At 39.3% G+C, this 19,301-nt stretch overlaps 1 protein-coding gene across 2 annotated transcripts in view; it reads left to right on the top strand.

The window, feature by feature from the left end:
* The first annotated feature begins 4,053 nt into the window (after positions 1-4,053).
* The window catches only part of atg7 (ATG7 autophagy related 7 homolog (S. cerevisiae)), a 188,895-nt gene continuing 173,647 nt past the window's right edge, over positions 4,054-19,301 (top strand). Inside the window, exon 1 of one of the 2 annotated variants that reach the window (XM_061888129.1) lies at positions 4,054-4,482. The gene's annotated coding sequence lies outside the window, so the exon portion shown is untranslated. Of the gene's footprint in view, positions 4,578-19,301 lie in introns of both variants that reach the window. The other variant, XM_061888139.1, reaches the window with a different exon arrangement.

Consider the following 19,301-nt stretch of genomic DNA (forward strand, 5'->3'; position numbering starts at 1 on the left):
CCACTTCCAAAGACATGCACCTGGGAATAGGTTGATTGGCAACACTAAATTGGCCCTAGTGTGTGAATGTGAGTGTGAATGTTGTCGGTCTATCTGTGTTGGCCCTGTGATGAGGTGGCGACTTGTCCAGGGTGTGTACCCCGCCAACCGCCCAATTGTAGCTAAGATAGGCTCCAGCACCAGCTCCAGTTATTTATGTTAAAAGGGAATTCATCCATCCATCCATTTTTTACTGCTTATTCCCTTTTTTGGGGGGGTCGCGGATGGCGCTGGCGCCTATCTCAGCTACAATCGGGCGGAAGGCGGGATACACCCTGGACAAGTCGCCACCTCATCGCAGGGCTTAAAAGGGAATCAGAGGACAATTATACTATTATAATATTGACAATAATTGTATCGTAGTAATCTTTGATTTTGTTACAATGACTAAAAATTACATTTTTACATATTATTCTATCTGTGTTGGCCCTGTGATAAGGTAGCGACTTTTCTCAGCTGCCCGAATGCAGCTGAGATAGGCTCCAGCAAGTAGCGACCCCAAAAGGGACAAGCGGTAGAAAATGGATGGATGGATTATTATTATCATCCATCCATCCATTTCCTATTTTTCTATATTATTCAATTATTCACAAATAAGATAGTTGGTGTTTTTGTCTAAAATAACTGTCCTGTGTTGTATTATGGTGAAAATAAGGATCAAAAAATTAAAAGCAAATTGCTAAAATCTACTTTTCCAAATGTCATTTAAAGCAGGGGTCACCAACGCGGTGCCCGTAAGGACCAGATGAGTCGCCCGCTGGACTGTTCTAAAAATAGCTCAAATAGCAGCACTTACCAGTGAACTGCCTCTATTTTTTAAATGTTATTTATTTACTAGCAAGCTGGTCTCGCTTTGCTCGACATTTTTAATTCTAAGAGAGACAAAACTCAAATAGAATGTGAAAATCCAGGAAAATATTTTAAAGACTTGGTCTTCACTTGTTTAAATCCATTTATTTTTTTACTTTGCTTCTTATAACTTTCAGAAAGACAATTTTAGAGAAAAAATACAACCTTAAAAATGATTTTAGGATTTTTGAACACATATACCTTTTCACATTTTATATTCCTTCCTTTTCTATTTAAATCAATGTTCAAGTAAATTTTTTTTTTTTGTTGTAAAGAATAATAAATACATTTTAATTTAATTTTTCATTTTACCTTCTGTTTTTTGGACGAAGAATATTTGTGAAATATTTCTTCAAACTTATTGTGATTAAAATTCCCAAAAAATATTCTGGCAAATCTAGAAAATCTTTAGAATCAAATTTGAATCTTAATTCAAAGTCTTTTGAGTTTTTTTTTTTTTTAATTTTGTTCTGGAAAATCTAGAAGAATTAATGATTTAGTCTCTGTTGGAAATATAGCTTGGTCCAATTTGTTATATATTCTAACAAAGTGCAGATTGGATTTTAATGTCATCAAAATTCTAAAATTAATCTTAATCAGGAAAAATTACTAATGATGTTCCATAAATTATTTTAAATTAAAAAAAAAAAAGATCCGAATTAGCTAGTTTTTCTCTTCATTTTTTTCGGTTGAAATTTGAATTTTAAAGAGTCGAAATTGAAGATAAACTACGTTTCAAAATTTTATTTTTTTATTTTTTTTCCCCTCTTTTAAACCGTTCAATTAGGTGTTTTTTTTTAAAAATCATTTATTCTCTACAAAAAACATTCCGTAAAAGGAAAAAAAATGTACGACGGAATGACAGATATAAATACCCATTTTTTTAAATATATACATATATATATATATATATATATATATATATATATATATATATATATATATATATATATGTCTTGATTGGATTATCCAGAGAATAGTGCTCGATACCGTGGTAGAGCGCAATATGTAGGTGTGGGAAAAAATCACAAGACTACTTCATCTCTACAGATCTGTTTCATGAGGGGTTCCCTCAATCATCAGGAGATTTTAATGGAAGCATTCACATACATACAATGGTTTATATAGGGCACAGAGTGGGTGGGTACAAGCAGGCGTAGGGTGTGGTGATTGGCTCATGTGTTACCTAGGAGGTGTTTCCGTCTGTGGCGGCATGTTGAAATGATTTCACTGCGCTTGTTGAGGGATGATAGATCTGGATGATATATAATAAACAGTTTCTCTTTTAAGCATAGGTTGCATTTTTATTACCACTGTTGTAAGGTGTGCTGGATGCAAGAATTTGCCATGTTATTGAATATTCAACATTATTGTCTTTGAGGTTCCAAATGTGTTTGCTGAGTTCTGTAGAATTCCGCAAAGTCTGGTTTCTAAAGGAGGCGTTGTGATTATTCCATCTTGTTTTGAACGCTCCTTCGGTTAATCCTACGTACGTGTCGGATGTGTTAATTTCCGTGCGTGTCACCTTTGCTTGGTAAACGACTGATGTCTGTAAGCACCTTCCGTTGAGAGGGCAATCAGGTTTCTTGCGACAGTTACATTCATTATTGGTTTCAGAGTCGTTTAGTCTGGGGGTAGGCAGTCCTTTTGCAATTGCTTTGTTGTGGTTTGAAATGATTTGTTGCATGTTGTTCCTACAGCTGTAGCTCAATTTAATGTTGTTCTTGTTGAATATTTTTCTTAGGGTGTTGCCTTTGGGGAAGTGTTTGTCGATCAGAGTGAGGAACTTGCGGCCGATGTTGGTTGAGACGTCTTTGCTGAATGGCGGATTGTACCAGATGATGTTGTTTCGTTTTCTGCTCTTTTTTGGTTGGTTTCCTGGAGTGGGTTCATAGGTGAGGGTGAAGTTGTATCCGCTTTCATCAAGTGCTTTCTAGTACGGGGGGGTTGCTTGGTCGAATTCAGCTTTGCTAGATGACAGCATCGATAGCCTTTTATTAATTCCGGTAGGTATTCTTTTCGTGGTGGTGGGTGGGTGGTTGCTGTCATGGTGCACGTATTGGAGTGTTGTGTTGGGTTTCGTGAATGGTTGGTAGCTGTTATTTCTCAGGTTGAAAGTGACGTCGAGGAAGTTGACGGTTTGCTTGTTGGCTTCAATCGTGATCCGTAGGCCGTTTTCTTTGAAGATTTGGCATATGCCCTTCTTGGTGTTCTCGCTGCTCCTTGGCGAGGCGCGGCACACTGCCAGTCCGTCATCACGGTAAATACCAAGGTTCAGGTTGAGGCTAGCAAGCTGGGAGAGGAGGAAACTCCCTGCTTAAAAGAGAAACTGTTTATTATATATCATCCAGATCTATCATCCCTCAACAAGCGCAGTGAAATCATTTCAACATGCCGCCACAGACGGAAACACCTCCTAGGTAACACATGAGCCAATCACCACACCCTACGCCTGCTTGTACCCACCCACTCTGTGCCCTATATAAACCATTGTATGTGAATGCTTCCATTAAAATCTCCTGATGATTGAGGGAATCCCTCATGAAACATTTCTGTAGAGATGAAGTAGTCTTGTGATTTTTTCCCACACCTACATATATATATATATATATATATATATATATATATATATACATATATATATATATATATATATATATATATATATATATATATATATATATATATATATATATATATATATATATATATATATATATGTATTTATTAAAGTTTAATTGAGCAAATTGGCTATTTCTGGCAATTTATTTAAGTGTGTATAAAAACTGGTAGCCATTTGCATTAATCACTTACCCAAGAAGTAGCTCTTGGTTTCAACTCTAATTTAAAGTGTTCAGTAACGAATAATTTGAACTGGATTTGAACCCAGGACTGCAGGACCTTCGTATTGTGAGGCAGACGCACTAACCCCGATTTCAATAATACACAAAAGTATTGTCCCACAAAAACAATCAATGTATATTCGGCACGTATAATTTTTTTTCTACAAAGAGGAAGAAATTATTTCTAAAAAACAATTTCGATTTGATAGGATGTTTATATTATATCTGAAGAATTACGATTCAAACGACAAAGGGGAAGAAGTTAAAACAAGCACTTTTCGTTATTTTTCAGTAGGGCCATTTTAAGAAGGTTCCTAATCGTGCAGCGCAGTGGTTGGACGGTAACAGTTCCCAAACTTCCTGGATCCTTTTCTTGTCAAACAACATTTTTCTGGACGTTGAGAGCCTGCCATTTTCTTCCCAAGTCTTGTTTTATACCAGAGGAACTTTAATCCACGGCAGTGTGAATAATATCAAGCGAAGTTACTCTTTCGGCGTACAAATACTGCACACAGTTGTCACAGCGTGTGTGGAAATGCCGCCTTCGCGATGAAAAGGAACGGCACTTATAGGTTTTTATCGGTTTTTTCTTTCGTTATCATTTGCGCCTGCTTGTTGCTTTTTTGGTTTTTTATGTTTTACTCCATGGTGCAAGGAACGTGATTTAAACTCGGTTACCCACAATGCACCGCTTTGTTTACGCCCCGCCTGTCCCGTGACCACTCAACACGGAAGTAAAGAGCCCCCTGTGGTAAGTGGACACAAAAAAAAATCTTGGCTCTTTGCGAATAATTGGTGGAATAATTCACTCCTTTTCACACCCGAACGGGTGTTTCTTCTCTATCGGTGAGTTCGAATAATTCAGACATTGTTGAAAAAAACGGAGTCCAAACAAAATGCCCATGCATTTTTGTAGCAGTGAAATGTAATCGCTTTTTAATACGGATGCATGCTGAGGAATAAAAATAAACCTCAGATATATCTATCTGTAGCATTTTACAAATTGCAAATCAGAGTAAACTGCAAACATGAAAGATGCAAGCGGACCCCTGCCACCCCTGCCTCCTTTGATCATTCAGAATAGATTATATAATATAATATATTGTCATTATCAATCAATCAATGTTTACTTATATAGCCCTAAATCACTAGTGTCTCAAAGGGCTGCACAAACCACTACGACATCCTCGGTAGGCCCACATAAGGGCAAGGAAAACTCACACCCAGTGGGACATCGGTGACAATAATGACCCAGTGGGACGTCGGTGACAATGATGACTATGAGAACCTTGGAGAGGAGGAAAGCAATGGATGTCGAGCGGGTCTAACATGATACTGTGAAAGTTCAATCCATAATGGATCCAACACAGTCGCGAGAGTCCAGTCCAAAGCGGATCCAACACAGCAGCCAGAGTCCCGTTCACAGCGGAGCCAGCAGGAAACCATCCCAAGCGGAGGCGGATCAGCAGCGCAGAGATGTCCCCAGCCGATACACAGGCAAGCAGTACATGGCCACCGGATCGGACCGGACCCCCTCCACAAGGGAGAGTGGGACATAGAAGAAAAAGAAAAGAAACGGCAGATCAACTGGTCTAAAAAGGGAGTCTATTTAAAGGCTAGAGTATACAAATGAGTTTTAAGGTGAGACTTAAATGCTTCTACTGAGGTGGCATCTCGAACTGTTACCGGGAGGGCATTCCAGAGTACTGGAGCCCGAACGGAAAACGCTCTATAGCCCGCAGACTTTTTTTGGGCTTTGGGAATCACTAATAAGCCGGAGTCCTTTGAACGCAGATTTCTTGCCGGGACATATGGTACAATACAATCGGCAAGATAGGATGGAGCTAGACCGTGTAGTATTTTATACGTAAGTAGTAAAACCTTAAAGTCACATTTTAAGTGCACAGGAAGCCAGTGCAGGTGAGCCAGTACAGGCGTAATGTGATCAAACTTTCTTGTTCTTGTCAAAAGTCTAGCAGCCGCATTTTGTACCAACTGTAATCTTTTAATGCTAGACATGGGGAGACCCGAAAATAATACGTTACAGTAGTCAAGGCGAGACGTAACAAACGCATGGATAATGATCTCAGCGTCTTTAGTGGACAGAATGGAGCGAATTTTAGCGATATTACGGAGATGAAAGAAGGCCGTTTTAGTAACGCTTTTAATGTGTGCCTCAAAGGAGAGAGTTGGGTCGAAGATAATACCCAGATTCTTTACCGTGTCGCCTTGTTTAATTGTTTGGTTGTCAAATGTTAGAGTTGTATTATTAAATAGAGTTCGGTGTCTAGCAGGACCGATAATCAGCATTTCCGTTTTTTTGGCGTTGAGTTGCAAAAAGTTAGCGGACATCCATTGTTTAATTTCATTAAGACACGCCTCCAGCTGACTACAATCCGGCGTGTTGGTCAGCTTTAGGGGCATGTAGAGTTATATAGTTGCATATAACGAGATTAAAGACTCCAATTTAAGGTGCTGTTGTGGGAACAAATATGGGGTAAAATAAATAACACAAGAGGTAATAAAGGAAAAAACTAACAATTGAAATAAACAGACTACTATCCAATAAAAATAACAAGCAATCCTGTACATTTTACAGGGGTCACCAACGCGGTGCCCGCGGGCACCAGGTAGTCCGTAAGGACCAGATGAGTAGCCCGCTGGCCTGTTCTAAAAATAGCTCAAATAGCAGCACTTACCAGTGAGCTGCCACTATTTTTTAAATTTGATTTATTTACTAACAAGCTGGTCTCGCTTTGCTTGACATTTTTAATTCTAAGAGAGACAAAACTCAAATAGAATTTGAAAATCCAAGACAATATTTTAAAGACTTGGTCTTCACTTGTTTAAAGGCCTACTGAAACCCACTACTACCCACCACGCAGTCTGATAGTTTATATATCAATGATGAAATCTTAACATTGCAACACATGCCAATACGGCTTTTTTAGTTTACTAAATTACAATTTTAAATTTCCCGGGAGTTTCGTCTTGAAAACGTCATGTAATGATGATGTCACGCATTTTTAGGAAGTATGAGCGCTAAGCACACACACAGCTAAAAGTCATCTGCTTTAACGGCATAATTACACAGTATTTTGGAGATCTGTGTCGCTGAATCTTTTGCAATTTGTTCGATTAATATTGGAGAAGTCACAGTAGAAAGATGGAGGTGGGAAGCTTTAGCCTTTAGCCACACAAACACACAGTGACTCCTTGTTTAAAATTCCCGGAGGTGAAAATTTACTATGGATCAGAGCGGTCAAGCAAACATGAATCCAGACCAAATGTCAACCAACAGGTTTCGGTGAGAAAATTGTGGTTAAAAAGTCGCTTCTTACCGGAGAAAAGCTGAGCTTGGGCCGTCCATGAAGCTGCCGTCAACTTCCCTGAGACATTGGCGTCAACAAACCCGTGGACACACCCCTCCGACTATCAGGTAATATTAAACTCCCTAAAACACTAGCAACACAATAGAAAGATGAGGGATTTCCCAGAATTATCCTAGTAAATGTGTTTAAAAACATCGGAATCCGTCCCAATGCAATCGCGTTTTTGTTTTTTTTTCTAGTCCGTCGCTATCAATATCCTCAATCACGAATCTTTCAACCTCACTCAAATTAATGGGGAAATTGTCGTTTACTCGGTCCGAATAGCACTTTTTGTTGGAGGCTCCCATTAAAAACAATGTGAATATGTGAGAAGCCCCCACACTTGCGACATCATCGTCTGCGACTTCCAGTAGAGGCAGGGCTTTTCTCTTAACACCGACAGTTGCAAACTTTATCGTGGATGTTCTCTACTAATCCTTTCAGCAAAAATATGGCAATATCGTGAAATGATCAAGTATGACACATAGAATGGACCTGCTATCCCTGTTTAAATAAGAAAATCTCATTTCAGTAGGCCTTTAAAGACTTGGTCTTCACTTGTTTGAATAAACTCGTTTATTTTTTTTACTTTGCTTCTTATAACTTTCAGAAAATTTTAGACAAAAAATACAACCTTAAAAAAGATTTTAGAATTTTTAAACACATACACATTTTTACCTTTTTAATTCCTTCCTCTTCTTTCCTGACAACTTAAAGGCCTACTGAAATGAGATTTTCTTATTCAAACAGGGATAGCAGGTCCATTCTATGTGTCATACTTGATCATTTCGCGATATTGCCATATTTTTGCTGAAAGGATTTAGTAGAGAACATCCACGATAAAGTTTGCAACTTTTGGTGGTAAAGAGAAACGCCCTGCCTCTACCGGAAGTTGCAAACGATGACGTCACATGTTTGATGGCTCCTCAAATATTCACATTGTTTTTAATGGGAGCCTCCAACAAAAAGTGCTATTCGGACCGAGAAAACAACAATTTACGCATTAATTTGAGCGAGAATGAAAGATTTGTGTTTGAGGATATTGATAGCGACGGACTACAAAAAAAACACAACAACAAAAAAAAACGCGATTGCATTGGGACGGATTCCGATGATTTTAGACACATTTACAAGGTTAATTCTGGGAAATCCCTTATCTTTCTATTGTGTTGCTAGTGTTTTAGTGAGTTTAATATTACCTGATAGTCAGAAGGGTGTCTCCACGGGTGTCTTGACACTCAGTGTCTCAGGGGAGTCGACGGCAGCTATGGACGCTACAAGCTCAGCTGTTCTCCGGTAAGAACTGACTTTTTAATCACAATTTTCTCACCGAAACCTGCTGGTTGACATCTGGTTGGGATCTATGTCCGCTTGACCGCGCTGCGATCCATAGGAAAGTTTCACCTCCAGGAATTTTAAACAAGGAATCACAGTGTGTTTGTGTGGCTAAAGGCTAAAGATTCCCAACTCCATCTTTCTGCTGGGACTTCTCCATTATTAATTGAACAAATTGCAAAAGATTCAGCAACACAGATGTCCAAAATACTGTGTAATTATGCGGTTAAAGCAGACAACATTTACCTGTGTGTGTGTGTGCGCAGCGCTCATACTTCCTAACAACCCGTGATGTTTTGCGTACACGTCATCATTACACGACGTTTCGAAGACGAAAGTCCCGGAAAATTTAAAATTGTAATTTGGTAAGCTGAAAAGGCCGTATTGGCATGTGTTGCAATGTTAATATTTCATCATTGATATATAAACTATCTGCGTGGTGGGTAGTAGTGGGTTTCAGTCGGCCTTTACATCAATGCTCAAGTAAATTAATTTTTTTTATTGTAAAGAATAATGAAACATTTTAATTTAATTATTCATTTTAACTTCTGTTTTTTCGACGCAGAATATTTGTGAAATATTTCTTTAAATTTATTATGATTAAAAATCAAAAGAAATATTCTGTCAAGTGTAGAAAATCTGTAGAATCAAATTTAAATATCATTTCATTGTCTTTTGAATTCCTTTTAAAATTTTTGTTGTGGAAAATCTAGAAGAAATAATGATTTGTCTTTGTTAGAAATATAGCTTGGTCCAATTTGTTATATGTTCTAACAAAGGGCAGATTGGATTTTAACCTATTTAAAACATGTCATCTAAATATATATTTATTGTGAGAAATCATTAAGATGATCAGTGTTTCCACAAAGATAAATATAATTAATTATTTATAATAACATAGAGTTAAAGGTAAATTGAACAAATTGGCTATTTCTGGCAATTTATTTAAGTGTGTATCAAACTGGTAGCCCTTCGCATTAATCAGTACCCAAGAAGTAGCTCTTGGTTTCAAAAAGGTTGGTGACCCCTGCTGTACAGTATACAAAACACTAGTGATGGGTTGACGAGGCTTCATGTATCGTTTCGACACATTGCAAAGCTGTACTGGTACTGTGTCAATACTGTGTCAATACTGTGTCACTAAATACTGACATCTGCTGGACATTAAAAATCCCTACAAGCAAACTATGGACCAACTCAACTGACACTGATTTTATGACGTAGTATATACAATGATGTAAACCAAATCATTGTATTTCATTTAGGATTATTTCATATCTTCATTTAAATAAAAATATGTTTTTATTTTTTTTATATACAGTCAATAAATAATGTGAACATGATTGATTGATTGATTGAAACTTTTATTAGTAGATTGCACAGTACAGTACATATTCCGTACAATTGACCACTAAATGGTAACACCCGAATAAGTTTTTCAGCGTGTTTAAATCAGGGTCCACGTTAATCATTTCATGGTAAAAAGGTAACGAGTTTGAACTGGATTTGAACAAGTGCCCGAAGGAACTCAGCATGAACAACGTCAGTCCTCCACTCTACCAACTGAGCTATCAAAAAGATTGTTTGTTGCCGCTTTTTAATGTAACCAATACAGTGTTTCCCACAGGTCAGGCATCTATTTGTGGTGGTGTGGTCGGGCGGCGGAGGGTGGTGTTAGGGGTTCGGGGGGGGGGGGGGGGGGATTGTGGCAGCGGAGGCGGCGATGACCAAGAAGAACGCGGAGTTGGAATATAATTACAACACTTTATGTACATATTTATATACATGTTTATATAATATTTACATATTTATATAATATGTAACTACAAGCTCCATTCACAGACAGAGTCCCATTGCTTTTATGAGCGGTCGAGTGAGTCAAAAGCCGGAAATTTTAATTTTTATTTTATTGTGGCGGCCGTAATTCTTTCGTGGCGGGCCGCCACAAATAAGTGTGTGTGTGGGAAACCCTGCAATAGGATGTTTGTGTGGGTGGGACAATGCTAGAAACTTTGAGAAAAGGATGAAACGACAACGAAATGAACACAAATACCTTTTTTACCGATATATGATCAAAATATTCCCACACGGTGGAAATGATCTCCGACGACGATTCTGTTGGCAGCAGCATCTCTTTGACAGATGCGCTTCCTTATAAACACAGTTTGGCGCGCAGGTGCAAGTCGGACACAGTTCGTGTATCGGTCATGTGACCAAAACAGCTCACGTGACTTTCTAAGAGCGGTACGCGCACCGACACAGGGTTCTGCTCTATAAGCTCGACGCATGCGCCGATGCATCGGTGTTGCCGGACCCATCACTACAAAACACTATAGAAATACAAAATACTGTACAATATACAGAACAAGACAAGAGAACCGAAGTAATAAATAACAATCAGTGTCGGACGTATTGCACTCGAAGGGTAGTATTGCGCAGTAGGGTATTAGGGCAGGATATTGTACAGGGGTGAATTATTATTGATATAAGTTAGAGTTCAACATGGTGACAGCTTTGGGAAAAAAAGCTGTCTCTGAGCCTGTTTGTTCTGGCTCTGATGCACCTGTAGCGCCTGCCCGATGGTAGCAGGTGGAACAGGTGGTAGCCAAGGTGTGTGCTGTCTTTGGTGATGGTTTTTGCTTTCTTGAGGCAACGGGAGTTATGTAAATCCTTCAGGGAGGGCAGGGGGCAGCCGATGATTTTTTGTGCAGACTTTATGACCCTCTGAATTGCCTGTTTGTCTGCTTCAGTGCAGCTGGCGTACCACACTCTTATGCATTCATATTCATATTCAATATGTTAACCCAAGCTAGATTGTTGGACTAGACTTCCTTTTTAAAAAAAACTGTTTTTATTGTCAATCAAAATTGAACTTTACAGTACAAATAAGAACGAAATCTCGTTACATTAGCTCTTGGTAGTGCAGGATTGAAAAAAAGCAATAAGGTGTAGATATAAATAGATAGATTACTGTACAGATAAATATATTGCACTTTTGCATATGCATCCAGGTTTATGGATGTATGTTATATTGTCTTTTTATCCCAGCGAGTTAATCCATTTTGGGGGGAGTAGAGGGGATGATTAAATTATGATGCGTTCAAGAGTCTTACGGCCTGAGGGAAGAAGCTGTTACAGAACCTGGAGGTTCTGCTTCGGAGGCTGCGGAACCTCTTCCTAGAGTCCAGCAGTGAAAACCGTCCTTGGTGGGGGTGGGAGGAGTCTTTGCAGATTTTCTGAGCCCTGGTCAGGCAGCGGCTTTTTGCGATCTCCCGGATAGAAGGAAGAGGAGTCCTGATAATCTTTTCTGCCGTCCTCACCACTCTCTGGAGAGACTTCCAGTCTGAGGCATTGCAGGATCCAGTCCAGACAGAGATGCTGTTGGTCAGCAGGCTCTCTGTAGTGCCTCTGTAAAATTGTGGTGAGAATGGAGGGAGGGAGCTGTGCTCTTTTCATCCGATGCAAAAAGTGCATGCGCTACTGAGCTCTTTTTGCAAGAGCTCCGGTGTGTAGGGACCAGGTTATATTGTCAGTGATCTGCACCCCCAGGAACTTGGTGCTGCTTACCATCTCCGCCGTTGATGAAGAGTGGAGCGCGGGTGGACTTGTGCTTCCTGAAGTCAACGATGATCTCCTTAGTCTTGTCGACGTTCAGGACCAGGTTGTTGGTTCAGCACCAGTCAACCAGATGCTTCACCTCCTCCCTGTAGTCCATGCTGTTATTGTCACGGATGAGGCCCACTACTTGTTGCTTCCATCCATCCATCTATCCATCCATCTTCTTTCGCTTATCCGAAGTCGGGTCACGGGGGCAGCAACCTAAGCAGGGGAACCCAGACTTTCCTTTCCCCAGCCACTTCATCCAGCTCTTTTCCTGAGGCGTTCCCAGGCCAGCCGGGAGACATAGTCTTCTCAACGTGTCCTGGGTCTTCCCCGTGGCCTCCTACAGGTCGGACGTCCGGGTGGCATCCTGACCAGATGCCCGAACCACCTCATCTGGTTCCTCTCGCAGTGGAGGAGCAGCGACTTTACTTTGAGCTTCTCACCCTATCTCTAAGGGAGAGCCCCGCCACCTGGCGGATGAAACTCATTTCGGCAGCTTGGACCCGTGATTTTATCCTTTCGGTCATGACCCAAAGGTCATGACCATAGGTGAGGATGGGAACTTAGGGCTGGCCAATATGGCCTTTTTTAATATCTCAATATTTTTAGGCCATATCGCGATACACGATATATATCTCCATATTTTGCCTTAGCCTTGAATGAACACTTGATGCATATAATCACAGCAGTATGATGATTCTATGTGTTGTCTACATTAAAACATTCTTGTTCATACTACATCATTTTTAACTTTCATGCAGAGAGGGAAATCACAACTAAGTCAATTGACCAAAACTGTATTTTATTAAACAGTTATTAGGCAGTGGCACAAACATTCATGTCATTTCAAAACAGAAAGTGCAAGATTGTCAGAGACATTTTAAAACAAGCTATGAGTGCACTTTTGTGCATGATATCACTAAGATGACATATCAAAACAACACTAAATTAAGTGCCCTTTTTGTACAGAACGCCACTACAATAGTTAAAAACAAATAAAGTGCACTTTTGTGCATGATGTCACACAAGATATTTCAATACATAAAAATGAGCTGCATATCAAATAATATATATCCTACGGTGTTGATGTGGAAATAGTTGCTTCGGCATTTTGTGGATGTGGCACCCAACGGAGATGTTGACATGCAGAGTTTGACGCACTCTTCATTCTCTAGCAGGTGACTTTTCAAATGATGCTACAAATTAGCTACGCTTCTGCCGTATAAATGTTCAACATGTTCCCGCTTGAAGCCAAACCACCGCCAGATGATGGACTCCCTGCTATTTTTCTTGGGAATTAATTCTTCCTCCATTTGTTACCAGAGTTGCACCTTCTTTCTTTCGTATTACCACTCGCAACAGTTACCCATTCCTTGGGCACTAATACACCCACATACCATCACAGATGCTGGCTTTTGAACTTTGCGCCTATAACAATCCGGATGGTTATTTTCCTCTTTGTTCCGGAGGACACCACGTCCACAGTTTCCAAATATAATCTGAAATGTGGACTCGTCAGACCACAGAACACTTTTCCACTTTGCATCAGTCCATCTTAGATGAGCTCGGGCCCAGCGAAGCCGGCGGCGTTCCTCAGTGTTGTTGATGAATGGCATTCGCTTTGGATAGTAGAGTTTTAACTCGCATTTACAGATGTAGCGACTAACTGTAGTAACTGACAGTGGTTTTCTGAAGTGTTCCTGAGCCCATCTGGTGATATCCTTTACACACTTTTTGATGCAGTACCGCCTGAGGGATCAAAGCTCCGTAATATCATCGCTTACGTGCAGTGATTTCTCCAGATTCTCTGAATCTTTTGATAATTTTACGGATCGTAGATGTTGAAATTCCTAAATTCCTTGCAATAGCTCGTTTAGAAATGTTGTTCTAAAACTGTTCGACAATTTGCTTACAAATTGGTGACCCTTACCCCATCCTTGTTTGTGAATTACTTAGCATTTCATGGAAGCTGCTTTTATACCCAATCATGGCACCCACCTGATCCCAATTAGCCTGCACACCTGTGGGATGTTCCAAATAGGTGTTTGATGAGCATTCCTCAACTTTATCAGTATTTATTGCCACCTTTCCAAACTTCTTTGTCATGTGTTGCTGGCATAAAATTCTAAAGTTAATGATTATTTGCAAAAAAAAAAAGTTTATCAGTTTGAACATCAAATATGTTGTCTTTGTAGCATATTCAACTGAATATGGGTTGAAAATGATTTGCAAATTATTGTATTCCGTTTATATTTAGATCTAACACAATTTCCCAACTCAAATGGAAACAGGGTTTGTAATTATAACTTTTCCTGTGATAAATAGTAATAAACTTATGGATTTCTAAGACCAACGGAAATTGATGGTCAACTTCGTCAATACAAAATCAATTGGGCTCAATATATGTCATAACTTTAATATTGTCATAACTTTAATAAACTAGGATATGTGTTGTAGGTCATCATTATTGGTGTATAGTGGTGATTTAGATTATAAATAATGTCTTTCACCTGGACAGTAGAGGGATGAGGAGGACATAATTAGACAAATTGGTTAACTCTGCCATACAATTACGACCCGGAAGTGGCGAGAAAGACACAAAAGGACGCTTGATTATGAGTCATTCTTCATCTAAACAGACAATAAAAAAGGGATTCACCTTTTTTATTGTTACCTTTTTAAATCAATGAATCCCAGTACTATGTAGGTATGTGTGCAACATTTAAAAAAAAAAACATTGATTTACATGAAACTAGTATTATCAGGCAGTTCTTGTAAAGACAATTCTAGTGACATATTTTTAATTTTCCTTTGATAAATATTAATTTTAAGACCAACGGAAATGTATGGTCAATTATTTCAATACAACGTCAATGGAACTCAAGATTTTAGATGTGAAATTTTTGTTAAAATTGTCATAACTTTAATATACTAGGATATGTGTTCTAAGTCATCATTATGTTGTATTATATGGTGGTGATATAGATAATAAATAATGCCTTTCACCTAGACAGTAGAGGGATGAGAGCATAATCCGACGTATTGGTTAACTTTGGCATACAATTTCGACCGGGAAATTGCGAGAAAGACACAAAAGAACGCTTGATTATGAGTCATTCTTCGTCTAAACGGACAATAAAAAAGGGATTTAACCAAAACAGACGATTTTCAGTCCGTTACCTTTTTAAATCAATGAAACCTAGTACTATGTAGGTATGTGTGTAACATTTAAAAAATATACATTGATTTACATGAAACTAGTATTATCAGGCAGGTATTTTAGAGACGATCCCAGTGATATAATTACAATTTTCCTGTGATAAATATTAATAAAGTTTTGGACTTTTAAGACCAACGGAAATTTATGGTCAACTTCTTCTATACAAAGTGAATGGGGCTCAAGATTTGTCATAACTTTGATATTTACTCTATTTAAAAAAAAAAAAAAAAAAGGTTGGTATCCTTGCAAAGCTTGCCAAATAAACCAAAAAAAAACATTTAATTTTCCTTTTTAATCGATTACTTTCATGAAATTAGCTTCAGATGTGATGTAAAATTTGAGTAATTATAGCTGCGAGGACTCGACTCGTGAGTCACCTCACAAGTGACCAGGCAATTGGCAGGTGCAAAAAAAAATCAGTGTTGGAATTGATCAAATTAAAAGAGCTTTGGCAGACTCAGATACATGTATAACTTACATTATAATAAGGATTCCAAATAATATTTTACTTACCATAGATGTTTTGCACGGGGATTGTTTGGTCGAGTGTAAACTTGCCAAATTTTGTCAGAGCTTTGTGGCACGAGTACTTGTTCAATCCGAAAATGTCGATATTCTGGATGAACTAGGATATGTGTTCTAGGTAGGGGTGTAACGATACACAAAAATTTCGGTTCAGTCCGTACCTTGGTTTAGAGGTCACTGTTCGGTTCATTTTTGGTACAGTAAGGAAACAACAAAATATAATTTTTTTGGTTATTTATTTACCAAATTTGTAAACAATGGCATAACATACATATACACACAGAGTCCATTGCCTAGGTTTATTTGGTCCATCCATCCATCCATCTTCTTCCGCTTATCTGAAGTCGGGTCGCGGGGGCAACAGCCTAAGCAGGGAAACCCAGACTTCCCTCTCCCCAGCCACTTCGTCTAGCTCTTCCTGGGGGATCCCGAGGCGTTCCCAGGCCAGCCGGGAGACATAGTCTTCCCAACGTGTCCTGGGTCTTCCCCGTGGCCTCCTACCGGTTGGACGTGCCCTAAACACCTCCCTAGGGAGGCGTTCGGGTGGCATCCTGACCAGATGCCCGAACCACCTCATCTGGCTCCTCTCGATGTGAAGGAGCAGCGGCTTTACTTTGAGTTCCTCCCGGATGTCAGAGCTTCTCACCCTATCTCTAAGGGAGAGCCCCGCCACACGGCGGAGGAAACTCATTTCGGCCGCTTGTACCCGTGATCTTATCCTTTCGGTCATGACCCAAAGCTCATGACCATAGGTGAGGATGGGAACGTAGATCGACCGGTAAATTGAGAGCTTTGCCTTCCGGCTCAGCTCCTTCTTCACCACAACGGATCCGTACAACGTCCGCATTACTGAAGACGCCGCACCGGTATAACATAGTATAACAAGTATAACATAAAAAATAAAAAAGATAAGGCTCAGAATGTTTTCTTAACAAAACCTTTCTACATATAAAGTGCTTTTTTTGATTAATTAATTGAGACTTTTATTAGTAGGTTGCACAGTACAGTACATATTCCATAAAATTGACCACTGAATGCTAACACCCCAATAAGTTTTTCAACTTGTTTAAAGGGGAACATTATCACAATTTCAAAAGGGTTAAAAACAATAAAAATCCGTTCCCAGTGGCATGTTGTATTTTTTTAACTTTTTTTCAAAATTTTACCGGTCTCCAAATATCCCTAAAAAAAAGCTTTAAAGTGCTTGATTTTCGCTGTTTGCGATGCGACTATCCATTTCCCCGTGACGTCATACAGTGCTGCCAATGTAAACAAACAATGACAAATAGCACAGCAAGATATAGTGACATTAGCTCGGATTCAGATTCAGATTTCAGCGGCTTAAGCGATTCAACAGATTACGCATGTATTGAAACGAATGGTTGGAGTATGAAAGTATTGAAGAAGAAACTGAAGCTATTGAGCGAATAGCTATTGACGCTATTTACAGCCATAGCATGGCCGAATAGCTGCGTTAGCATCACCGGTAAAATGTGCGGACCAAACGATCAGGACTTTCGCATCTTGTGACACTGGAGCAACTTAAATCCGTCGATTGGTAAGTGTTTTTTTCGCATTAAATGTGGGTGGAAGGAAACATAATATAATTGCAAATGCATCTGCAGGTTATCCATACATCTCTGTGCCATGTCTGCTTTAGCACCGCCGGTAAATAGCATGTTAGCATCGATTAGCATAGCATGTTAGCATCGATTAGCTGGCAGTCAACAACAAAACTCACCTTTGTGATTTCTGTGACTTTATCGTTGCAAATGCATCTGCAGGTTATCCATACATCTCTGTGCCATGTCTGCTTGAGCACCGCCGGTAAATAGCATGTTAGCGTCGACTAATGTAGCATGTTGGCATCGATTAGCTGGCAGTCACGCCCCGACCAAATATGTCTGATTAGCACATGAGTCAACATCAACAAAACTCACCTTTGTGATTTCGTTGACGTTATCGTTGCAAATGCATCTGCAGGTTATCCATACATCTCTGTGTCATGTCTGTCATCGCCGGTAAAATGTGGAGACACTCCCGCACATTCAATGGGGGTCTGGCGGGAGACACTTTCGCATCTTCGGGCCAGTGGTGCAACTTGAATCCCTCCCTGTTAGTGTTGTTACACCCTCCGACAACACACCGACGAGGCATGATGTCTCCAAGGTTCCAAAAAATAGTCGAAAAAACGGAAAATAACGGAGCTGAGACCCAATGTTTACAATGTGTTGAAAATGAAAATGGCGGCTGTATTACCTCGGCGACGTCACATTCTGACGTCATCCCCTCCAGAGCGATAAACAGAAAGGCGTTTAATTCGCCAAAATTCACCCATTTAGAGTTCGGAAATCGGTTGAAAAAATATATGGTCTTTTTTCTGCACCATCAAGGTATATATTGACGCTTACATAGGTCTGGTGATAATGTTCCCCGTTAAGTCGGGGTACACGTTAATCAACATTAACTGCCTCAAGATGTTACTCAGATGAAATAAAATGACATAACTTTTGTTCTACATATAAAAAGTGCAACATTAAACAGTTTCAAGTCAACTCAGCCTCAGATTAACATTTTTTTACCCCACCCCCCAGCCTGGCTAATTTGGCAGTCAGAGGATATATGGGTTTATTGTTCTTCCACCTTAGAAGTGGGTCAAAATCTAGTTTTTCATGCAATGCAGTAGCACCCCAAACACACCACACCCCGGACGGGACAGCGGTAGAATATGGATGGATGGTACGGATGCACCGAAATGAAAATTTTTGGCCTAAGCCGAATAAAATTTAAACGCTTGGCCGAACGCCGAATACCGAATAATTAATGCATTTAAAAAAAAAATGTTTTTATATTGGATAAATAGCCTAGAATAAATGTTTAGACATGTCTTTCAAATAAAGTACATTTTTATTGAATATTGACATTTTTTTAAATATTCCAGTAGCCTTTCCTTTTCAAAAAAAGCACAAAGTTTTTCATTTATATTAGGCCTTCAAACAAAACATGCATTCCAAAAAAAAATAAAGTGCATTAAAGTGGATAAACCCACAACAAATGAATTATTGTCCTTTTGGCAAAAGTCTGCTTCGCCACAGTAGATAGGTTAATAATGTAAACTGAAGGCTCAAGTAAATCTCAATAAGTGTGTGCTTGTAACCTCTTACACTTATACAGGTAGCCTACACAACTGGCTAATAATGTAAACAGAGGCCCCACTAAATCTCAATAAGTGTGTGCTTGTAACCTCATACACTTATACAGGTACAAAACATATCCCAGGCCAGGGCAGATTTGTCAATGACAGTACCTCAGCTTCAGAATAAAAAGAAGGAAACTAACTATGTATAAAACAATTTTAATTTGTCTTAGATGTCAGACAAAAACATCAACAACTGGGCCTGTATGTCAAGCCCCCCAAAAAGGTTAGAAAATCTGGCCCATGGTTGAACATATGCTGACCCCTGCTGTAGACATTCCAACAAAAACATGCATTAAAATGCATTGAAAAAACCTAAG

This window comes from Nerophis ophidion, linkage group LG02 (genome assembly GCF_033978795.1).
Source record: "Nerophis ophidion isolate RoL-2023_Sa linkage group LG02, RoL_Noph_v1.0, whole genome shotgun sequence".
In the NCBI taxonomy this organism is placed as follows: domain Eukaryota; kingdom Metazoa; phylum Chordata; class Actinopteri; order Syngnathiformes; family Syngnathidae; genus Nerophis; species Nerophis ophidion.